Source organism: Cervus elaphus, chromosome 25 (assembly GCF_910594005.1).
Source record: "Cervus elaphus chromosome 25, mCerEla1.1, whole genome shotgun sequence".
Classification (NCBI taxonomy): domain Eukaryota; kingdom Metazoa; phylum Chordata; class Mammalia; order Artiodactyla; family Cervidae; genus Cervus; species Cervus elaphus.
In genome coordinates, this window is record NC_057839.1 from 25786985 (window position 1) to 25812620 (window position 25636).

Genomic DNA, 25636 nt, shown 5'->3' on the forward strand with positions numbered 1-25636 from the left:
ACACATATTACTTTTGCCGTTTACTTCTGCCTGTGTTCCACTAGTCATTGTTATCATCTGTCTCTTTCACAATTATTACAGGCTTATTGAGAAAGCTTTAGAACAGAAACAGAAATTCACTCTAGGGCTACAGTCAAGTGTTCAGCATTGTATTTGCCTTCTTCAATTTTCTAGTAATTTTCCTACCCTAGATCTCTATTCACTCCAGATACAAAAAGCTTTCCACTATCTCACTGGGTATCTTGTCTGATGGGAATCCAACTCAGGCAATTATAGGATTCTAGTGGAGGGCACCTCATTTGGGCTAGCTTGCCAACTGATTTGTTTCTGCCTCCATTGATTAAATTTCTTTTGAGATGCCTCCAGCAATTAGGCATTCAGACCCTCGAGCAAGGATCAGTGCTAGGACCCCCAACAGAAACAGATGTCTGGAAACATATCCTATTCTTTTAATTTCAGGCCCCTCAGTTCTGCCTGGTGGGGAAATTACTTGGCTTCTGTTAGTGTTGTTGGTCTTCCTTGGCCTGTGTACACCTGGGCTGGGCTGTCTGTCCCCTTTTCTGAGCTGCAGTCAAGTGTTTGGATAGAAGAGGATGTCCCATCCCTTGGTGCAGTTCTCATAAACACTCATCTCATACACCTCATCCAATCCATGTGCTAGATTTGCTCAGCCTTTCAGGAGAAATTAAAAATACATATAATGCCTTTTCTAAAGTGCTGACTTAGGGTAAAAGGAAAAGGGGAAAGATGAGGATCGGAGGTAGAGAGAGGAAGGAAGCTAGTTCTCACTTTGTACTGGAAACAGGCCTAGCCATTTTGGCATACATTATATCTTTCCACCCCCATAAGCCATTTTAAGGTATTATTCTTTATATTTTGCAGATGGGTATATTGAGGTTCAGAGAGGCTGAGAAAATTAGCAAGGTCACACAGCTTATAAATGGTAATTCTGGGGTTGAATAGTCTCTCTGTGGCCAGAGCCTCTTTCCATAACCTCTTGATGTTTTGGATGCCTAGGACACTATTTTGGAAAAGGAATGGAAAATAAACTCCATCCTTTTCCTTCTCCTAGAGATTTCAAATTGTCTCAGTGTCTCCCACAATAATATATAGATGATGATCACTGGGGTAAAACCATTGCTGCAGCATGCTGTGGAAAACCAAGACATGACATTTTTAATCCTTTAGCTGCAAAGATTGGAGCATAGGAATATAGTCCATGAAGACATAGGCCTAAGATGAATGAAGATAGCCCTAGCTATTCTTTTCCGATATTTCCTCTCCTATGTCCTTCTAAACAAACTTCCCAGGCTCTAAACTCAAAGAATTCTATTCCCTTAGCAGTTCAGGGGTTCAGCCTCTGATCTGGCCAGACCTCTGGCCCAGCTTCAAGCTCCCTCCTCCCATACACAGGCAAAGAGCCAGAGCTCTGCTGGTCTGGAAGTCCCAAAGCCAGGCACAGAGACAGCCTGGATTTTTGTGGCTTCCTCTCACACTAAGGAGCATCCTTCTCTCTTCTACCCTTACCTCCCTTTCGATTACATTTTCTGACATATCCTTCAAGTCAGCAGCAGCTACAGCTGTTCAGCAGACCTGACTCTAGAAATGAGTTGTTTGGGAAAAACACTGATGCCAAAAACAATTACTGTTGTGTTTCATCCTTCTATACCTCCATCCTATCATCTAGGCTCATTAGCACAAGATATGTACCTATACTACGCACACACACAAACACACATACATAATTCAGCTTCATATGAATTATTTTTATGAATTGAGTTTTATCTGACTCTTTTATATGAAGATACACAATTCTTTGTATTGATATCTATATCAACAATCCTAGGCCAGGCAAGTCTTCTGTCCTCTGAAGAAGCCCTTTGGCTCTTAAGTCTAATTTGATATGATGAGATTGGAGGTCGTGGAGAGAACTTATAGAAAACTCCTTGTGACACTTATCAAAAAACTGGGTCAAGTCCTAGCCCTCCACTGATCATCTAAATGGCTGCAAATCTCACTGAGCTTTAGCATCTTCCCCTTTTCTGTGGAAACTGCAATCTCTCCTTAACACTGTGTGGGAGAATTAAATAGAATAACTATTGTATGGGCTTCCCTGGTAGCTCAGCTGGTAAAGAATCCACCTGCAATGCAGGAGACCCTGGTTTGATTCCCTGCAGAAGGGATAGGCTTCCCACTCTAGTATTCGTGGGCTTCCCTGGTTGTTTAGATGGTAAAGAATCTGCCTGCAATGTGGGAGACCTGGGCTCAATTCCTGGGTCGGGAAGATCCCCTGGAGAAGGGCATGGCAACCCACTCTAGTATTCTTTCCTGGAGAATCCCCATGGACAGAGGAGCCTGGCGGGCTACAGTCCATGGGGTTGCAAAGAGCTGGACATGACTGAGTGACTAAGCACAGCACAGCACATTGTATGGCAACTGTGATCATCATTATAATGATGAATATTTCATGCCTGGTCACTAGAGGTAGTAGGTCGCTACTGTCCTTCACCCTTTTGTTCTTTTCCATTTCCCCTATACAACTCTGAAAAGCATGAACAGTACAGATTTGCTCCTAGTTCCCATGGCAAGTACCCAATTTTCCTTTGGAGGGGCATAGTTGTCGGTCAGAATCTGGCACTGGATGATACCTGAGGTAGAGTGGATGGGGAGGTAGGATTTCCTAGTGATTTAAAATCATTCACTGTTTGTGCTGCTGATGCTGCTGCTGCTAAGTCACATCAGTCGTGTCCAACTCCGTGTGACCCCATAGACAGCAGCCCAACAGGCTCCTCTGTCCCTGGGATTCTCCAGGCAAGAATACTGGAGTGGGTTGCCATTTCCTTCTCCAGTGACTGTGCTACCAGAGAGCATTTTCCCTATCCCATCCTTCTTCCCAGATCTTCCACTACGTGGCCTGCTAGGTAAAGTACAGCTATGTGGGCAAGAAACAAGCAGACCTATAGCAGGGACTAAACTTGAGGCACCATCTGCATACCCTCTGCCCAGCCCCAACAGTCTTCTTGGTGATAGGAGAGAGGGCCCCACAGAATACACATCCCTGCAAAGGAAGGAAAGGAGCTGCTGGCATGGACACAAAGACCCTCATGGAGATGGCAGACCTTACCAGAGTGTGCCCTCCTGCCAACCTCCAACATTATTTTAGGGGATCCTAATTCGATATCTGCTAAGCAGCCCCAGGACGTCTGGCCAGAAAATAAACAATAAGCTATTCTGTGGTTCATCCACACCAGCCATACATAGCTACCAAGGACCAATGCAAGCCAGTCCTCTTGGCTACAGCAGGGTTCACCGTGCGGACCAAAGGACAAGAGTGGACACAGACAACGCTGTTGACTGGAGATCCACACAGGATCAATGTGCCTTCTGTTCTCACTGTGAGAGATGGAGGGGAAACTCCACACTTCTAAGTGGAAGAGGCTAGACTGAGTTTCAGGGGGATATTGGAGTGGGTTGCCATGTCCTCCTCCAGAGGATCTTCCCAACCCAGGGATCGAACCCAGGTCTCCTGTACTGCAGGCAGATGCTTTACCGTCTGAGCCACTAGGGAGAGCATATGTAGTGGCTTTGTTATAAGTTAGCTCAAAGTTTCCACACATTGAGGCTGTCCCTTCCACACTGCTGTTCTTTGAATTGAAACAAGGAAGAATCTCAAGAGCAAGACCAAGAATAAGTGCTCCAGATGCATCCTTAAGACCCTGCAAAATCCCATGAAAATAAACTCTTATTCCACATAGGACATAAAAAATACAAGACATAAGTGCTACTCTCAGGGCAAACATCCCTGAAGTCAGGGAATTCTTCAGGGAATGCACACCAGTAAAAGGAGGAGCAAAACAGCCTCAACATGTGGAAACCTTGAGCTAAATTGTTTCATTCGTTCTCCTAAGAACTGAAAACAATCAGACAAAATCCCATGAAAATAAACTCTTATTCCACATAGGACATAAAAAATACAAGACATAAGTGCTACTCTCAGGGCAAACATCCCTGAAGTCAGGGAATTCTTCAGGGAATGCACACCAGTAAAAGAAGGAGCAAAACAGCCTCAACATGTGGAAACCTTGAGCTAAATTGTTTCATTCGTTCTCCTAAGAACTGAAAACAATCAGGCAAATCAAACTGAGGTTTCATTCTGCCCAATAATTGGCCAAGACACTTATAATTTTCAACATTAAAGACAAAAACACCTGGGGAATGAATGTTCTAGATTGAAGGATATCTAAGAGACATGAAGAAAAAATACAAGATTTGATTCTGTATTCACTCCTAGATTTTTGAAAAGAAAGCTACAAAAGGCATTATGAGAACAAGTGAAGAAATATGAAGACAGAATGAATAATAGATAATAGTATTGTATTGGTGTTAAATTTCCTAATGTGATATTTTAATGGGACTTTGCAGGAGAATGCCCTTGTTCTTAGTGGGAATAGGTTGAAATATTTAAGGATCATTGTTGTTGTTTAGTCAGTAAGTCATGTCCGACTCTGCGACCGCATGGACTGTAGCCTGACATGCTGCTCTGTCCATGGAATTTTCCAGGAAAGAATACTGGAGGGGTAGCCATCCCAGGGATCAAACTTGAGTCTCCTGCTTGGCAGGAGGATTCTTTACCACTGAGCCACCTGGGGAACCCATATTTAAGAATAAAATGTCACTAACTTACAAATTGTTCAGCAAACTACCAATGGTGATAACAATGTTAACTCCCAACCCTGCCCAACACACATACACACACATGCATGCTCTTGAACATGTAACAGAGAGAGAAAGGAATTCAAGATTAAAAGATGCTCAAGAGACATAAACACAATGCCTGGACCATGCATGAATTCTAAATGCAACAAACTGACTACCAAAGGGTACTTTTGAGATTACCTGGGATTGAACATGAATTAAATACTAGAAAATATTAAGGCATTCATTGTCAATTATTCTGGGTGTGAAAATAGCACATTGCTGTTATGTAAAGAAAGCCTTTATCTGTTAAAGAAAATAAAAAGCTATCACATTTTACAAGCCAAATGATTCATTGTCTGGGATTTGCTCTAATATAGTGTAGAAAAGAAAACATAAAGATAAGTGAGATGAAATAGAATATGAGATAATTGTTTAAGCTGGGTAATGGATACATGGAAGTTCTTTACACTATTTGCCTCTCAGCTTTATGTCCAAAAATCTTAATCATAAAAAGTTGTTTGAAAAATCAAAATACGTGCAGTGGGGTGCTAGAGAAATAATCATTCCTTTCAAAAGATAGGTAAATAATTTACAAAGAGTTGTAAATTTATAAATTTACAAATTATGTTTAGGAATTTGAGGTTGGGTGTATATGGTGCACACACACACTTTTTTAAAAATGCCCCAAGCCACACCCCACATCCCAACCCCAGAGGTGACATGTGATAAGCAGTCCTTTCCCATTTTGATAGTTGATTACCTAGTAGATCAACAGCAGCCTTCCAAGTGCAATATTTTCTTAAATTTATGTTAGAATCTTTCTCCCTTGTTCCAAATCCGTCCATCTTACCCACTCCCTAAGACAAAGTATATGAATATTACTCTCCAAAGGGGTCCAGCTCAGATATTTTTCACTCCTGTTTGATTAAGGCAGGATGGCAGCAATTGGGTAAGTATGGACAATCTCACAGTAAGTCTGTGGTTGGGCTAAGACTTGGACCTTGGACCCTAGGCCTCTGCTCTACCCATGTCCTTTCTTGACCATCCGTAATGAAGGCGGCTCTAGTCTCTATAGTAACCAATCTGCCTAAAATAGGAATTATGTGGGGAACAAAACATTTAAAGCCAATGGGATCCATTCATACCCAAACAATGTCCATTTAAGGGTTGTTACTCAAATTGGCGTTTTGAATGGTCTCCCATCATGGGTTCAGGGAAAGGCAATGTGTGTGTGTGTGGGGGGAGGTGCTGTATGGTCCATTCTATACAGGATCTTGCATGCTATTATCCCCTCCCCTGTCCTTGAAACATTTCTTTATGTTCTAGAGTCATAAGCCATTAAAGCAGACTTTTGTCAATGCAGTCATATGGCCACAAGAGTGAGACAAAAGTGAAGTCTGAAAATCTCTTACTGGCAGAGGAAGCTTCCCAAAAGAGAAATGGGAGTGAGTGCAAATCCTTCAGAGGAACCTGGCAACCTCATGCATTACCTTCCATTTACAAGGTGGGGCTTTGAACAGTTCTCCTCCCAAGTTAGCTTCTCTGGGTGGAGTTGAGGGGGAGGTGGTCTTTGGGAAGGACGTGGAGCCAGAGCTGACATGGTACAAAAATGGGGGAGGAGAAGAGTCCAGCACCTTACAATGAGCGCTTGCTCAGAGGGTTTGTGAGGATTCAACAGGGATGCCCTAAAAGTGTGTTGATGTGGATTCCACATAATTAACATTATTTCACTGTCATTATTTTTACTGCTTCCATATGCCAGCCATAACTTTTGGCTTCCACACTAGAAAATACCCATCTACTCTGCCCCCATTTTGCCATCCCTCATTCTGGAACAGTTTTTGATTCTAAAATACTGCATAGTATGGGGATTGTTCTCACCTATCCCTATAGAGGAACCCAGCATTTTTATTTTTAATCTTCCCAAATGGAAAAAGACAAGCAGTGGCATTCATTTCTCTTTTGATCTTTTTTCTTTCTTCTATTCAAGGAACATGTACTGGCTAGAAGCCTGGTGCCAGGCCTGGAGTCTAGTTGCTCTCTAGAATAAAGTGCCTCAAAGTGACAGACAAGTAAACAGTTGAATTACAGTGCAGCTAAGCTTACCAGACTCAGCAAATAAAAATGGATGTTCAGTTACATTTTAAATTAAGGTACATAACCAATAATGTTTAGTATAAATGTGTTCCCAGTTTCCGTAGTGTAGTGGTTATCTCGTTTGCCTAACATTCAAAAGGTCCCTGGTTCAAAATCACATGTGCAGTCTCTTCTTGGGCTTCCCCAGTGGCTCAATGGTAAAGAATCTGCCTACAAATGCAGGAGACACAGGTTCAATCCATGGGTTGGGAAGATCTCCTGGAGAAGAAAATGGCAACTTGCTCCATTAGTGTTCCGGGAAATTCCCACGACAGAGGAGCCTGGTGGGCTACAGTCCATGGGATCACAAAGTGTCAGACATGACTGAGCGACTAATATTACATAGGACTGACAAATAACTCAAATAATTCATTATTTATATGAAGTTCAAAAATGACTAGGCATTCTGTGTTATACACATCAGAATAGCTGCTACTGATGAATATAAACAGAAAGGACTGTGAGAGCAAAAAGGCCTGAACAGTTCCTGTGCCCTTCACAGAGGAGGCAACATAAATGAGGCCTTAACATAAGAAATGATGTTTTCCAGGGATTAAGAGGAGGAAGGACCTGCACCTACCAGGGGCCTGAAGGATAAACAGGTCACAATGTTTGTGACAAGTGTAGGATAGCAAGAGCATAGATGTTCTTAGGGAGAAGTGGCTTGAGGTCAGCTAAGGAGACTGGATATACACAAAACGCCATAGGGGTTCTCCAAAGATTTTATGCTCACAAGTGGCAGGGTCTGACTTTTTTAGGATGAAAGAGAATGAACCATAGGAAGAGAGGGGTAAAAGGAGCAGTGAGCAGGCTGTAACAGTCTATCAAGGAAATTTCCTGAGGACTGAAACTAGGTCAGTGACTCTGGAGACGAGAAAAGATGGTAGATTGGAGAGATGATTACTCGTTAGACGTGTGAGAGTCTGTTGATGGATAAGGCGGTTGGCCATGATAAGTGTCCCTCTGCAGTGTGTAGCCTGGGACTCTGCGAGAATAATGATGCTGTAAGTAGCTCCCAACAGGATAATGTATTGATACACACTGACTCCAGCTAGCAATTTAACAGCAGTTAGTTAACATTAGGAATCTACCCTCCAGGGGTAGTTAATTAGCAATTGAGAATTCCAGTCAGGAATCAATACTTTTCAGAAGTGGTTACTTAGCACTTTGGTGTGTCTAAATCCACCCCTGTGACTTAGCATAAGGGATAGGTGATAAGTTAGGAGGAAGAATCTGGCAAGCCTAGCTTCAGCTTCAGATCTCTGTCCTGCCTCTTTAAAAAAAAAAAAAATTATTTATTTGGCTGTGCCAGGTCTTAGTTGCAGCACATGGGATCTTCTATCTTGGCTGTGGCATGTGGGATCTTTCAGTTTTGACATACCAACTCTTAGTTGCAACTTGTGGGATCTAGTTCCCTGATCAGGGATCAAATGTGGGTCCCCTGCGTATTGGAAGCACCTAGTCTTAGTCACTGGACCACCAGGGAAGTCCCCTGCATCTATAACTTCATAAAGAATCTGACCTTCTAAGACTGGCCCATTCTGCCTTTTAAATATCTTTGCATTTGTTTCCCATGCTTATGAATAAATATTAACATAGCCACCAAAACTTGATCCACAACTCACTTTCATATAATGTACTCCCATTTTACTATGCCATTTGTTTTAACAATCTCACTGGTAGTGAGGGTGTGAATAAGTGTCTTGCAGCATTTCCACATCTACCATCCAAAGCCGAAAGAACTTTAGATATTTGCTAGATGACCAAATTGGCTTTAAGTTATTCAAAATACATGCTACTAGAAACTGACTCTGGGCAGAAGCAAGGAGTTTCCTTTAAAGATCATGGAACTCCCTGCCCTGCGGGTTGTAGACTCATTCAGAGCAGACCTCAGGCCACACCTCCAGTGGGGATGCCCCTTACTCAACCCTCAGAGAGTCAGATTTAACCGATGAAGTTCAGCCATAGGAACATGATAACACATGACAATTTTCTCAAAAGACTTAAAAAATGAAATCTATCCAAGCATTCCATCACAAACGTGGGCTCCAAATAGAAGATTTTACTGTAAACCTTCCAGACGTTCAGACTCCACTGTTGTTTTTGAAAAGGCATTCCAATAACAGATGCCCCTTCAGTTGGGGCATGGTTTGATAGAAAGCAGCAGGCACCATTTAAAAGGAAAAAATAGCTCTCTTGAGGCACGTCAAAACAAATTAGCAGTGATGCCGAAATTATTTCCTGTTGGATTTAATAAAGTTAACAAGATAAGTAAATATGAAAAACAGTGGTAGGAAGCAGGGAATAATTTCCTCCCTAACACGGAGCTCTTTCAGACATTGATAACAATAGTTCTGGACTTCCGTTTCTCTATTTTTATTTACCACAATATCCTCGTTCCATTTCTATTTTTCAAAATGTCCTTCAAGATTTTTTTTTTTTTGAGATAAAGTTATTTATGATATTATGACTATTTTGAAACCTATGATTCAAGTATTTTTGCTGCTTCTCATGTTCTATTTCCACATTAAATGTTGTTGTTTAGTCATTAAGTTATGTGGACTCTAGCCTGCCAGACTCCTCTGTCCATGGGGTTTCCCAGGCAAGGATTCTGGAGTGGGTAGCCATTTCCTTCTCAACAGGATCTTCCTGACCCACGGATCAAACCTGTGTCTCCTACATTGACAGGCAGATTCTTTACTTCTCTGCCACCTGGGAAGCCCTACATTAAATATAGAACCGCCAAATAAACTGTTCAAACAGTCACTGGGGAGAAGACTGACACTATTATTTAAACAGCATTTACAGACTATATCTTTCACTTAAGTAAGTTTACTTGGTCCCAATTAGCATAAATAATCAAGACAGCAGAAAGTGAAAGAGATACAGGCCCTCCCCCTAGTCACTTCCAATCTGAAAGCAAGCTTCCTCAAAGACAGTTTTATTATTGCTTACAGTCATGACTCCCTCAGCTTATGCACAAAGGGCCGTAGAGATTTAGGGAGGCACAAGGTCTTCAGATCATCAGACTTGTTTCTAGTCCCAATTCTTTCACTATTATTTAATCACTTTATCTCCTTAGTCCTAGTTTTACCATCTGAAAAATCAAAAGGTGGAATCCTTGGGACTTCCCTGGTGGTCCAGTGGCTAAGACTCCAAAATCCCATTGTAAGGGGCCTAGGTTCAATCCCTTGTCAGGAAACTAGATCCTACATGCAGCAACTAAGATGTGGTGCCCTTCTTTGGGACTGGAATGAAAACTGACTTTTTCCAGTCCTGTGGCCACTGCTGAGTTTTCCAAATTTGCTGGCATATTGAGTGCAGCACTTTAACAGCATCATCTTTTAGGATTTGAAATAGCTCCACTGGAATTCCATCACCTCCACTAGCTTTTTTTGTAGTGATTCTTCCTAAGGCCCACTTGACTTTGCATTCCAGCATGCCTGGCTCTAGGTGAGTGATCACACCATTGTGGTTATCTGGGTCATGAAGATTTCTTTTGTACAGTTCTTCTGTGTATTCTTGCCACCTCTTCTTAATACGAGGCCCATACCATTTCTTTCCTTTGTTGTGCCCATCTTTGCATGAAATGTTCCCTTGGTATCTCTAATTTTCTTGAATAGATATCTACTCTTTCCCATTCTATTGTTTTCCTCTATTTGCACTGATTACTGAGGAAGGCTTTCTTATCTCTCCTTGCTATTCTTTGGAACTATGCATTCAAATGAGTGTATCTTTCCTTTTCTCCTTTGCCTTTCTCTTCTCTTCTTTCCTCAGCTATTTGTAAGGCTTCTTCAGACAACCATTTTGCCTTTTTGCATTTCTTTTTCTTGGGGATGGTCTTTATCACTGCCTCCTGTACAATGTCATGAACCTCTGTCCATAGTTCTTCAGGTACTCTGTCTATCAGATCTAATCCCTTGAATCTATTTGTCACTTCCACTGTATAATGGTAACGGATTTGATTTAGGTCATACCTGAATGGTCTAGTGGTTTTCCCTACTTTCTTCAATTTAAGTCTGAATTTGTCAATAAGGAATTCATGATCTGAGCCACAGTCAGATCTGGGTCTTGTTTTTGCTGACTGTATAGAGTTCCTCAGCTTCTCCATCTTTGACTGCAAAGAATATAATCAATCTGATTTCAGTATTGACCATCTGGTGATGTCCATGTGTAGAGTCTTCTCTTGTGTTGTTGAAAGAGGGTGTTTGCTATAACCAGTGCATTCTTTTGGCAAAACTGTTAGCCTTTGACCTGTCTTGTTTTGTACTCCAAGGCCAAATTTGCCTGTCACTCCAGAGTATCTCTTGACTTCCTACTTTTACATTCCAGTCCCCTATAATGAAAATGACATCTTTTTTGGGTGTTAGTTCTAGAAGGTCTTGTAGGTCTTCATAGAACCATTCAACTTCAGCTTCTTAAGCATTACTGGTTGGGGCATAGACTTGAATCACTGTGATATTGAATGGTTTGCCTTGGAAATGAACAGAGATCATTCTGTCATTTTTGAGATTGCATCCAAATACTGCATTTCAGTTTCTTTTGTTGACCATGATGGCTACTCCATTTCTTCTAAGGGATTCTTGCCCACAGTAGTATATATAATGGTCATCTGAATTAAATTCACCCATTCCAGTCCATTTTAGTTCACTGATTCCTAAAATGTCAATGTTCACTCTTGCCATCTCCTGTTTAATCACTTCTAATTTACCTTGATTTATGGACCTAACATTCCAGGTTTCTATGCAATATTGCTCTTACAGCATTGCACTTTACTTCCATCACCAGTCACATTCACAACTGGGCATTGTTTTTGCTTTGGCTCCATCCCTTCATTCTTTCTGGAGTTATTTCTCCACTGATCCCCAGTAGCATGTTGGGCACTTACCGACCTGGGGAGTTCATTTTTCAGTGTCCTAACTTTTTTCCTTTCGTACTGTTCATGGGGTTCTCAAGGCAAGAATCCTGAAGTGGTTTGCCATTCCCTTCTCCAGTGGGCCACGTTTTGTCAGACCTCTCAACCATGACCCGACCATCTTGGGTGGCCCCCACACAGCATGGTTCATAGTTTCATTGAGTTAGACAAGGCTTCCCTCATAGCTCAGTTGGTAAAACTAAAACAACAAACAATAAAACTACTACTACTTTTTAGAGAACTGTAAAATGCTATGAATTTTAGAATGAGAAATAACTTTAGATATCAACACCCACCCAATTTTACAGTTAAGAGAACAAGGGCCCAGAGTGGTAAACCTGCCCAGCATCATAAGACTAGTTAGGGACAGAGTTAGAATAACACTTAGATACATTAACCCTGAGTCTAGACTTTTTTCTTTCATACCTCAGTACTTCCAAGTATATACAACTTTATCTCAAGTTGCTTTCAAAAAATTAATCCATCATGCTTTGTGATATGTATGGAGGAAGGGATGACTATCTTCTACTTGTCTGACTTGTGAGAATAGTATTTCCATTTTCCTCATATACATGATGCTGAGCAAACCTCACTGTATTTTGCATCACTGTCATCTCCTTAAGGCCTTAAGCCACAGGTAAGAAGTTTATTCAATAAATCACTAACTAAATTAAGACAAGGCTAGCTGGATCATTGGTTTTGCAACCCTGGATCTTCTTATGTCCGGGAACTCAGTAACCTTCAACCACTCACCCACATGGCAACACTCTGGGCTCAGTCACCACCCAGAGCTCCTCAGGAACCTCTGACCCTCCCCTATCACATCCTTATCCTGCCCTCCCTGCTCTTCCAGCTCATGGGTACCACAAGTCCCTTGTTCTCTGTCTTTTCCTACCCATCAGGCTGCTCCAGTCTGAACTTTTCTCATCTCTCGTAGATGCCAGCCCCCTTGTGCTGCAGTTCTTCCACTGCACTTGTCCCACAAAGCCCCAGAGCAGACCAGCAGCACTGCACCCTGCCTGGGCTGCTCTTGGTACCCTGGCTGCTGAGGCCACTGCAGCACCATGGCCTTCAGCATCACTCTGCCCGTCAGGTCTTCGATTTTTCCACCATGAGCCCCGTCACTGCCTCCAAGCCTGAGGCTCAGCCTTCAGGAGCCTTTCATCTCCTTCTCTAACACTGCACCTGGGCCCCTGCTCTACCAAGGAAAAACGAGGCAGTCAGGAAGGATCCCCTGCTGCTTCCCGCCTCCTTCACCCTAAACATGCTCAAATCCACACGCATCCTTTTGCCCTGTTCCCTGGTTTGTACAACTGAGGGCTCCCTCCTTCTTGTTCAGAGCCCAGTCTCTCTCCTGAACCACATTCTGTTTTCCTACCTCTCTCTGTGACTTCCCCCATCCTGTTCCTCTCTCAGGGCTACTTCCGTATTCTTCCAGGAGAGTTTCTCCAGTCCTGAGAGACCCAACTCTCAGCCAGATGCTCCTCTAGCTTCTGTCGAATCTCTTTCCCCGACTTCTCACCCAAACGTCTCAAAAATGTGGCCTACAGTTATTTTTCCTTCTTCCTCATTGCTTATTCCTCAGACCACAGCAATCTGGCTTCTGCCTCCTCCCTCAGCTGAAAGGAATGTCCCAAGGCCATGAATGACTTCCATCTGCCAACTGGATACTTGCCCCTCCTTACTCCAACAAACCCTCTGCTTGGGTTGCATTGATTACTCACTTCTCAAAGCTCCCTCAACTTCTGTGACTATACACTATCATGATTCTCTTCCTGACTTCCATTCATTCTTTCAGAAAAGGATTTATTTGATTCCTGTTATGTGCCAGGGTACTGCAGGGATCTAGATGTTAGGAAAACAGACACAACCTCTGTCCTCATGGAGTGTACTATCTAGTGGGAGAGACAATGTAACAAGCAAACAAACACAGGTATAGTCGATTCTCATGATTTACAATCATTATGTTCTATAAAGCCTCTGCAAAAACTGAATGAGCAAATATTATTAGTCATCGTTCTTAGGGGAAATTCAGGGTCAGGTTCCTGCAAGCAAGCCTCATAACATTTTCACTAACTGATCAACACAGAGTCTTGGTCTCTGTGTGTTTCTCCTTAAAAACCTTACTCAATATATATCTTACAAATAATAAACTATATGCAGTATTTCTTTAGAATAAAATACTAGCTGAGAGAAATTTAAGATTTTCCTCTTCTTGGATCATATATACCTCCCGAGTCAGGGTCTCTGTTCATTAAAAGCATTTCCTGAGCTGCTGTCTCATTTTGCTCCAGCATTCAGGACTAATGGCCCAATACTGATGCTTTTATTAATTTCCTAGATATGTTTTTTCTTTCTTTCTCTCTCCCTCTGACACACACACACACACACACACACACACACACACTTAGCATCTTTCAACTCAGGTCAAATTATCAGAGCTTGTGTCTCATTCTCATCCTATAAATCATCTTGACATATTTATTTCTGCTTCTCCAACTATAATTTATAGGGTACTCTGATTAAATTTGAACCTGACATATCAGATTTTTCTGAGAGCCAAGATGAAATCGCATCAGCCAGAGGTAGTGATGAAGATTACTGTGGAGTCAGTGAGAAGTTGAAGTGTAGAAACAAGGGTGAGCTCCAGACTCAGACAGACCTGGGATAAGGATTTTTTTTTTTTTGGCAGACCAGGGTTTGAACCTGGGCCCTGGCAGTGAAAGCGTGAAGTCCTGACCACTCTACTGCCAGAGAATTCCCAGACCTGGGATAAGTTATGACTCTCATTTGCTCATTGAGACCCCAGCTCTGGTACTCAACTTCTCTGAGCCTTAATTTGCTCTCCCATAAGATGGGAGTAAAAGTACCTCTGAAGGATGCTGTGAGGACTAAGTGTATGTTCTGTGTAAATTGCCTGGCACATCATTAAGGCCCAACTGATGCCTTTCTCCCGCTTTAAACCTGTTCAGTTTTCAACACCATCTTGGTATCCACTAGACCTGTAGTGATGTTCTGGGCCCACTGGAGTATGAGCTGGTGTTAAGAGCATCTGACAGTGCTGCAGAGGAGGAATCTTCATGGCTTAAACACAGAGTGAAAGACTTAGAAGAGCAGGCAAGATCTTGGAAAAGCAAGGAGAAGTGTGACAAGACCATTTTTAGCAACTTAGAAAGGGGAAGAGGGGTGATGATAAAACAGTGATGGAGAAAAAAGGGGCTGGGAGGAAAAACAGGAGTAGGCCTAGTGAGGCCATCAACTGAAGTGGAGAAAGAAAATGGACTGTCACCACCTGAGCCACCATCCCTCTGCACCCAGGAGGAGCCAAGTGCCCCTCCTACCCCCAGATTCAGCTCATAAGGAGGTTGATACTACAGGCAGAGACTCAGACAGTCATGGGTCCCTGGGCCCTAAGTGGAGAGGAAAGCCTGCTATGAGGTGTATAACCGTGGCTGGACCGTTGAACCTGAGGATGCTGAGAAAGATGGGGCAGAAGAGAGCATCTGGGGCAGCGGAGACACCACCTTTCAAGGCTCGCTGGACTGAAAGTCCACATTCCAACTGATCTGAATGTAAGGACCCAGATTTACGTCAGAATGACGTGCCTCCTCCACGGGAGCACTTGTACTTATCCTTGCACGGCACACAAATACTGCTTAGTGCATACATAAACCCTGAGGGCCCCTTGCAGAGAGGTCTGCACCCTGCAGGGATCCCAGCCCAGGGATTTAGAAACCCTGGTTCAGCATAAGGTGCCACTCCAAGAGAGAGAGGGGCAACCCCACACACCTATCATAGCCCTCTCTTCTTCAGTTTTAGAAGAGGGAGAGTTGGGGTCCGCATGTCAACTTTTCTAAGGGAAAAACCATCACCTCTGTCTTCCTCTGTGTCCACAATGGCAGAACCTGACCCACATAATTACATTCTTGCCTCACTTGGTTTCATCTCATTCATCCCCCTCCCCATTTCCCCTGGTGCCAAATTCCTCTTCCTGATGACTCAGGGATTAAAAATGCTTGGCATCCTTGCTGAGTAAATAGGAATTGCCCACAGTGATACTGGTCAGTGACAAACTGCCTTTGCTCTGTGATAAGGAAGCATGAGCACGAACATTGACTGTTGAGGACCGACGTGACCAGGACAAGGAGCAGGATTCTGGTCCCGTGTGGACGTTGAACTCACGTCCTTGGCCTTGCTTATATTCTGTCTGACTAGCTGGGCTGCCTGCACAAAAGGAAAGGTGAAAACACAGAAGGCAGGAAGAGAGAGAGGCAGAGAGGGGAAGCGGCCATGCTGAGTTCATGACTTCTACCACTAGATCACACCTGTGCTGTTGGATGATAGCCGCATTAGGGCTTCCCAGGTGGCACTAGTGGTAAAGAATCCGCCTGCCAATGCAGGAGACGGCCAGTGCAAGAGATGTGGTTCAATCCCCGGGTCAGGAAGATCCCCTGGAGGAGGACATGGTAACCCACTCCAGTATTCTTGCCTGGAGAATCTCATGGACAGAGGAGCCTGGCGGGCGACAGTCCACAGGGTCTCAAAGAGTCAGACACCAAGAAGTATATATACACACAGAGAAATCAGGTCACTTGCTAGGTTTGCAAGCAGCAGAAAAGCTAGAGTTTGAACTCTCATTTTCTTGGTGAAAGCCTATCATCACTGGGGCCTCTGAGAGACCTGCCCCAGATATAATGCAGTTGCAATGGGCATCAGAGAGAAGTGGCCTCTTCTGCCTCAACTTGGCATCAGGCTTCCCCAGAGATGGGGTCTGTAGTGTTTCAGGGGAATCATTGTGCCTTAGGCAGCAGGAGAAGAGGCGTTTCCCCTGGAGACATGGACACGACAGTCTCCTACTAACCTTGTGAATCTCCCTGGGGTGGGGGCAGGGGTGGGAGGGCAGATATGGCAGGTTCTGCCATCCCTGGTTCCTGTCTTAGCTCAGAAGACTGCAGGCTCTTCTCTGCCATGCAGGCTTTGTTCTCTCCTCTCCACAGCTTCAGAAACTTCTTTGAATATTTTTTGAGACTCAGAAACTCTCATGGGTCAGTCACTCCCAAAGATTCCATTCATGTTTGAGCCCAACATTTTGCACACAGGGTGACCAAGGTTCAGAGAAGTCAAAGGACTTCCTCAAGGTCACACAGCCCATGAGTGACAGAACCAGGGCCACAACCAATGCTCCTGACTATCGTGTAGTCACCCAACAACTACTCTTTGAGTGCTGAGTATCCCTAGGCAGCACTCTGGGCCCAGGTGCTGGATGTTATATTAGAAACAGACCATGCTGCTCTCGCTGGGGCTCCCTTGCTCCCCTGTTCTGGGTGTTTTCTATTCCCAGCCCCAGCGTCTAACCCCACGACCACCAGGACCACTCACCGTGGCATTCCTGGAGTCTTAGCCACGGTGCCTTTGTGTGCTGCCTGGAATGCACGTTACGGGACTTGCTGATTTATAGCCTCGTTGCCTTTCAAAGAATTCCCTGGCCTGCGCTAAGTCAACAGATATGAGAAAAGGCTTGTTAAAATTCTGTCACGGGAGCCAGTTGTTCCTTGTGTTAGCAGGATGCTTTCTTTAACCCCAGCCCCTCGGGCCTGTAACAGCACACCCTGGTTTTACAATGAACTGCTCAGGATCCGCGTGTCAACATGGAAACTCCCTGCAGTATAAATTTATTGGATGCCTACCCAGACTTGCCACTCCTTCCAACAGCCTTGTGTCTTTCTTCTCCCATTTGCTACTTTTTTTTTTCTTTTTATGATGCTGTACTGTCTTAAAGGTTTCCATGATTGTGTTGGCTTGTTTTCTATTTTTACACTCTAGTCATTCTGCTTGCCCACTGAGAAGGGTGGCCACGTCTTATCTGTGCATGTGAGCTTTCTGGAAAGGAACTCTTCATTCATTCCTTCATTCATCCACCTGTCCAGTCAATAACTCTGGCCCATTCTGGAAGCTGAGGATACAGCCATAGACAAAGATCCTATTCTTGTGGCTGTTGCCAAGATGCACTGCCCAGATCCCCCGTCAGGAGCACACTGCTCATTCCCCAGCTGCCTGGAGTGCTGCAGGAAGGTGACCCACAGCTGAGGCCTCCTGGGACTTGCCCTCTGCCTAAGGGGGTTGTGTCACCCACCATCATGCCCCTCCCGGGGGCAGCCTGCACTCCATGACTGGTCACCATGTGGGTTCAAAGGCCCAGCCCCTTTTGTCTCTGTTTGGGACACCACTGAAGCACTGCCCTAGCTTCGGGGCTCCCCCCCCAGCCCCTGGCGTTAGCTGAGACCTAGGTTACAAATGCAGCTCTCCTCTCCTCCCATTCCTGTGTCCTCAGTCCTCACCGGTCCCTGTTACTGAGAGCAATGGCCCTGCACACAATCTCATCTCAGAGCTTTCTCCTAGGAAATTCATCCTACAACACCTGCCATTATAATGTTTATATGATGGAGGATGGAGACAGCAAATAAACACAGTTAATAGTAACACAGTATGTGAAAAGTGACATTGCTATGGGGAAAAAATGGAGTAGGGTCAGGGGATCAGGGATACGGAATGGAGAGATCATTAATTTTCATTTTTGGTAGAGTGATCAGAGTAGCCTTTCTGAGAATGTGATGTTTGAACAAAGACTTAAAAGTAGCAAGCTACATGATCAAAAGCTTCTGAATCCAAAAGAACAACAGAACCAACAGAATATGTGTCTGTATACCTATACATATGGATGTGTGTATACACACACACACACACAAAGAGATTTGTTTCAAAGACATGGCTCACTTTGGATTTGTTTGCTGCTTACTCTTGATTAGATTCAGGTGTGATTATCCAGTTTCAGCAGGGTGATCACAGATGTGATGCTGGATTTTCTCACTGCATCCCATAATATGACACATGCTGTTGGTCTATTCTGTCACCAGTTGATGTCAACTTAGATCTTTGAGTAGTATGGTTCTACCAGGGCTCTCTACTCTAGAGTTACACTTTTTCCCTCTGCAGTTAATCAGTGTTTTGTGGAAAGTTATTTTGAGACCATGTAAATATGCCATGCTTCATTTGACTTTCACCCACTACTTTTAGCATCTATTCATACTTTTTGCCTAAAATAATTTCACTATTGGTCTCAAATTATGCTTTTCTAATTCCATTAATTCCTTCCACATTTGTTAGCTGGAATTACTATGCTATAGAGAGAAATAGTCTCTTCCCATTGTGTGTTCACTTACTTATTTACATTAGGATAAATTAATGGATGTCTATTGTAGTCAATGGGCTATAATTTGAGATTATGATTTCTTTGACACTCAACTCATCCAGTCTGGACCAGATGCATCCTTCTGAGCTATCTTCTTTGTCCTTTGGACATGTATCCATCACTCTTTGATTACTTGCTTATCATCTAGAATAATGAGATATACTACTACTGCTGCTAAGTCACGTCAGTCGTGTCCGACTCTGTGCGACCCCATAGACAGCAGCCCACCAGGCTCCTGTCCCTGGGATTCTTCAGGCAAGAACACTGGAGTGGGTTGACATTTTCTTCTCCAATGCATGAGAGTGAAAAAGTGAAAGTGAAGTCACTCTGTCGTGTCTGACTCTTCACGACCCCATAGACTGTAGCCTACCAGGCTCCTCCATCCATGGGATTTCCAAGGCAAGAGTACTGGAGTGGGTTGCCATTGCCTTCTCCATGAGAGATACTAAACTTGCCTTATATTTTTCGTCCTTGGAATTAACCATTTCTCCAGAGAACGCTGTGTCCTTTTATTGGAGAATGGTGTCTAGAAACCAAGATCTGGACTCTAGGCAGGCGTATTATTACTGGGATTTTAGTATTTCCAAGCTCAGTCTGGGACAGAGCTAGGAACTATGTGGGCTTCCCTGTGGCTCAGCTGGTAAAGAATTTGCCTGCAATGTGGGAAACTTGGGTTCAACCCCTGGGTTGGGAAGATCTGCTAGAGAAAGAAAAGATTGCCCACTCCAGTATTCTGGCCTGGAGAATTCCATGGTACAGTCCATGGGTCACAAAGAGTCGGACACGACTGAGCTGCTTTCACTTTCACTAGGAAATATTTATATTTATGTATATGCATACTTGTTAAGATATAGATGTGCATACATACACAGAAATGTACATCAATATTTATTTTTGCATCTGACCCCCCATACTGAGAACTCTAAAGTAAAGTGTTAGTCACTCAGTCGTGTCCAACTCTTTTTGATCCCATGGACTGTAGCCCGTCAGGCTCCTCTGTCCATGGAATTCTCCAGGCAAGAATACTGGAGTAGGTAGCCATTTCCTTCTCCAGGGGATCTTCCCAACCCAGGGATTGAACCCGGGTCTCCCGCATTGCAGGTGGACTCTTTGAGCCACCAGGGAAACTTCCAGTCCTAATCCTACACCACATGGCTTTTTCCAGCTTTCTCTCTATATTCATATTCCTTTCTGTTAGTGAGAAACCTGGCTACCTAACTCTTGTTACCCCATTATATTGACTTGTTTCTTCAATCCTCCTTGTTCCCTGATTTTTTTTTTTCTTTATGGACATATAGTTGATTTAAAATGTTAGTTTCTGGTGTAAAGCAAAGTGATTCAGACATACATACATTGGGATCCTAAGTGGCACTGGTATTAAAGAACTTGCCTGTCAAAGCAGGAGACATAAGAGACACAGGTTAGATCCCTGGGTCAGGAAGAGCCCCTGGAGGAGGGCATGGCAACCCACTCCAGTATTCTTGCCTAGAGAATCCTGAGGACAGAAACACCTGGCAGGCTACAGCCTACAGGGTAACAAAAGTCACACATGACTAAGCAACTTGGCGTGCAAGCACACACACACATATGTTTGTATGTGTGTGTATGTATATGTATACATGCCCTACCCTGGTTCAAACAGTAAAGAATCCTCCTACAGTGTGGGAAACCTGGGTTCCATCCCTGGGTTGGGAAGATCCCCTGGAGAAGGGAATGGCTACCCACTCCAGTATTCTTGCCTGGAGAATTCCATGGACAGAGGAGCCTGGAGGGCTATGGTCTATGGGAACACAAAGACTCGGACATGACTGCGGACTTTCACTTTCATATATATGTATATATGTACTATATGATATCTAAAAATATATATGTGAAATCTCAAAAATAATACAAATAAGCAGGAATAGACTCACAGACATAGAAAATAAACATGGTTACCAAAAGGGAGAGGGAGGAGCAAGAGGGACAAATTAGGGGACAAACTAGACTAGAGTCCATGCATCCATAGGCTTCACTTTGAAAGAGCTGACTGCCCTTTATCCCAAACCAACAGAGAGGTTCTTGTTGGAAGCAAGTGGGATGGGAAGAGAGCAAATGCAAGAAGATATAAAATCAGCAAATTTCTTGAAGTCAAAGCCAACCTTTACGGTAAAGCGCCTGAGATCAGCCGCCTCCTGTTTTCATGGTGCTGCTCTTCCTGGAGAGAAGTTTGAACTCCAGGGGAGTTTCAGCAGGATTTGTAGGTCTTGGGGTTAAATGTGCCCAACCGTAGACCCAGCCTGAGCTCTAAGACATAGAGCACCTCTGCCCCCTGCTGGCTGCTAGGTGTGTTGCATCTCTGGGCTGGTTAAGGCCTTTAGAGCACTGCCCCTTTCCTATCTGCAAAGGAGTCCTTCTTGTGATTGCCTTGCTAATTCTATTGTTGTTCTATGGTCAGCATTTCCTACCTGGCTCCATCTGTTTCTCAATGGCGTTCCCTACATTTTTCAACCTCTTCATCTCCATCTACTCTGGCATGATAGGTATTTCTACTGACTTCATATTGTGTATGGATTTCATTTTACTTGATCAGAAAATGAACCAAGAGAAGATTTGAGGTTACCTGTGTGATTGGTTTTGATTTCTCTCCTTCTGGTCCTTTGGGTGACAGACACCAGGCCTTGCTCCTTTGTTTATAAGAAGCCTTTCAGCTACCTATTCTGGGTACACACCTGAGCCCATGCTTTCTTGTGGTCCCTCTGACAGAGCAAAAGAACCAGCCATAGCAACAAAGCAGCAGAGGCCGAGCCCTAACTCTCTGTAAGAAAGTCAGGGCAGTCAACAATATCCCAGGACAGCGGGCCACAAAGCCCAGTCCATAATCAGGATGTTCCATCTACTGAGCACGCTCAAGTGTCTGATCCCATCCCTTCACTTTGGTATTTCTATGGTACCTCTCACCCTGGTGCCTTGGTAATTGGACTCGGGGATTAGACTACACTGAGCAAGCTGGGGGAAGGGCAAAGTGCTTATAGGTGAGGAGCAGGCCTTCCAGTGGCTTTACCTGCACAGACGGAGCAATCTCCACTGATTTCTAATCTTGCCACGCGCTGAAAACAAACTACAGTTGTCCCCCACAGGTATTCTTCAAAGGAGATATTTTTCAGTGCTCTGTAGTAAATTAATTTTTGTTTTTGGATTGAGACCTGAATCTAATCGTTAATCCTCTGTGGAGGGAACCTTGTGTTACTATTGCTAGCTTAGTTTTCTCTCCTCATTTTATATCGTAACTCAAGGACAATTGCCCCCACCAAACAGGAACACTCTTGTCTACGCATTACATTCAAAGACAACATCCAGGGTTTCTTAGTTCAAAAACTGCTTTCTGCTCTTGTTCCTCACAGCCAGCAGAGGGACCCCAGGGTAAGGTTCAGATCCAGTGTGAGATCAGGCTACTTGGTTGTGGGGGAAGATTCCTAACTCTCTAGAGAAGTGACATTTCACCCTAGGGTTTCCCAGCACAGATACAACAGGCTTGAGAAATAGAGCTGAGTCTCCTGGGACCCCAGGTACAATCACCTCTATTTGGGACTGAGAAGAGCTCTGCAACCACATCCACTCTGGGCAGGGAAAGAGAAAGCAGTTTAGTGCTGCTTTGGAAAATCATGAAAACTAGAGGAGAAAAGCAGCCATATCCTGGACCTAGGCCATATTCATCACTCATGTCACAACACCCCCGAGCTGGTGTGAGGAAAGAAGACATTCAACTCAATCTCATGATGCTCTCTTAGTAAACTGTGCAAATATCCGATTCTTCGTCAGTATCATTTTGTTGTGTGCTTAGTTGTGTCTGACTCTTTTCAGCCCCATGGACTGTAGTCTACCAGACTCTTCTGTCCATGGGGATTCTCCAGGCAAGAATACTGGAGTGGGTTGCCATGCCCTCCTCCAGGGGATCTTCCTGACCCAGGGATCAAAGCCAGGTCTCCCCTGCAGCCACCAGGGAAGCCCAAGAATACTGGAGTGGGTAGCCTATCCCTTCTTCAGGGGATCTTCCCAACCCAGGATTCGAACTGGGGTCTCCTGCATTGCAGCCAAATTCTTTACCAGCTGAACTACCACGGAAACCCAATACTGGAGTGGGTTGCCACACCCTCCACCTCTATCCCAACCCAGGGATGGAACTCAGGTCTCCCGCATTGTAGATGGATTCTTTACCAGCTGAACTTCCACTTGTCACATTTTTCTCCTTTTTTTCGCTTCTTCCCTATCCTACAGGTAATGTGAAATTGTGTAGAAAATAATCTTTTGACTCTAATAAAATATATACTTCAGTCATACAGACTTCTCTGTGTGAATTTTGAATGGCCAGTGTCTAGTCAGAAATAATAATAGGATTATAATTTTTACATTATTAACATAAATGTATATTATAATTTATTCTATTATTATTATAATGTGAAAACTCTGTAGAGATTTTTGGCATGCAGCAACGGCATCTTCAACCAGTCTCCATGTGGCTTTGCTAAAAGTTAACTTGAGGATCACTTTTACTTCTTAATATGAAGTAAGACTGATTGAGTGATAAAAGTTGTGGCACACTTCTCTTGTTCAGAAAAAGCACAAGGCAGTGCCAGGGCCACAGAGAAACATAAAATATGGTCCCTAAAGACAAGAAGCTGACTGTATTCCTAGGTGGAGGAGGAGACATAATCCAAAACAAGCAGTAAAGAAATATCAGGTAAACTAGTGATAATAATGACAGTCATAATAACCACTGTGTATGGAGTGCTTACTCTGCTCCAGGTATTGTGCTGAACCCTTTATATACATTATCTCATTAAATCTTCAAAACAGCTTTATAGACTATTACTATTCTCATTTTAAGAATAAGGAAACTGAGGCATACAAAGTTTAAATAACTTGTCAGGATATGATTCCAGAATGAATACATCCGAAGACCATGTCTTTACTTATTCGGTGATCTGTACTGCCTCATAAGAGCAGTGGGAGTTCTAAGGGGGGAGATCAATGTGGCTAGAGAAAGCCTTCTTGGAAGAGAGATTCGTGGAGAGTGAGTGTGGTTGGAGGAGGATGGGGAGAGAAGAAGGAACGGGAGTGAGGGCACACACAGGCAGAGAAGTGAACGGGGACACGGCATGTGGGGATTCCCAGACTCAGCCTGCTGCAGAAGCTGTGTGTGTGGACATGAGTGGGTGGTCACAGGAGACAGCAGACTGAAGCTAGGTTACAGGAGGACCTCCTTGAATAATAACTTTAGAGATCTGGGTGGAAGAAGGTAGAGTTGGAGCCAGGACAGACAATAAGTAGATCACTTCAGTGAGTCTCCATGTTAGTTGATGAAGATGAGTACTTGAGCTGCTGGTGGGAAATGACAACCAGAGGTGAAATGCTCCCAGTGACATCTGCCTAAATTCCAGCTCCAAGCACTTTATATTCTAATCCCTATGAGAAAGTATCAACCACTCATATATTTTGCAACTTTGGTCTGGTCACCTAAAAATAATAACTGTCTCTGACAGACACTTAAGAAGTCTTTTTCATATACTTTTAATTCTCACAACAAAACCTTATGAATTATCATCATCACCATCATCATTATCATCAGTGTGTTACCAAAGAGGAAATTGAAACTCAGAAAGCAAGGATTTACTAAGAGCCTCTCAGGAAATGACCAAGTCAAAGCTCAAACCCAGATCATCTTCCTCCAAGTCATTCACTGATGTACTCTACAAACACCCAGTATTCTGCCTGATGTTTATTCCCAAAGATAAGTAACTCATACCCTCTGCTTTAGGAAGCTCATGGCAAGTAAGCAAATAAAACCCTATAGCTGACAATTATTGATCCTTACAATCTTAACATTTGTAATTGGGATGAACGTGTGTAAAATACACGAGAGCGCCTTTCAAAAGTAAAAAGGTTAATTCAAATGCAGTTTACGTCATCCCTCACTTCATGCATGAGAGCCGATGAGAAGTGTCAGCTGCTCTTTCTACAGACTGGGACTAAAAGGTAATGAGTCTGATTTCTATAGTTTTCCAAGAAAATTTTTCTCACCACTTGAGTTGCTTCCTCACAAGTGAAGAGGGGAAGCACTGAATGGTACCAGCCTGCCACCTGCTGGAGCAGAGGAGAACTAACCCAGCGCCCCGGGGAAGGCCGGTGACCCGTGTGGACCAGCTCTCCTGCAAATCTTAGAGATGGGCCAACACGCTGCAACAGCTGCAGACACCCCTCTTCTCAATAGATTAAACTTGGTGAAACAGAACACCAGGAAGGTTTCAGGAAAGGAAGTTATAAGGGATTTGCAAAGACTGGAGTCAGACAAATCTAATCTGACCGCTTATTAATTGTGTCACTTTGAACATTATTCAGCCTCTCTAAACCTCATTTGCACTGTCTGTAAATGAGATTGTGTGTGTGTGTGTTGTGTATTCAGTCATGCCTGACTCCACAACCCCATGGAATGTAGCCTTCCAGGCTCCTCTGTCCATGGGATTTCCCAGGCAAGAATACTGGAGTGGGCTGCCATTTCCTTCTCTAGGGGATCTTCCTGACCCAGGGATCAAACCTGTGTCTCCTACATTGGCAGGCAGATTCTTTACCACTGTGCTACCTGGAAAGAAACTAAATGA

At 43.7% G+C, this 25636-nt stretch overlaps 1 protein-coding gene across 4 annotated transcripts in view; it reads left to right on the forward strand.

The window, feature by feature from the left end:
* Positions 1 to 25636, forward strand: part of ANKRD55 (ankyrin repeat domain 55) — a 189443-nt gene that overhangs the window by 34147 nt on the left and 129660 nt on the right. For 2 of the 4 annotated variants that reach the window (XM_043887843.1, XM_043887844.1), the window contains exon 2: positions 6025 to 6202. The exons of the other annotated variants lie outside the window; for them this stretch is intronic. The gene's annotated coding sequence lies outside the window, so the exon portion shown is untranslated. The remainder of the gene's footprint in view (positions 1 to 6024; positions 6203 to 25636) is intronic. 4 annotated transcript variants of the gene reach the window in all.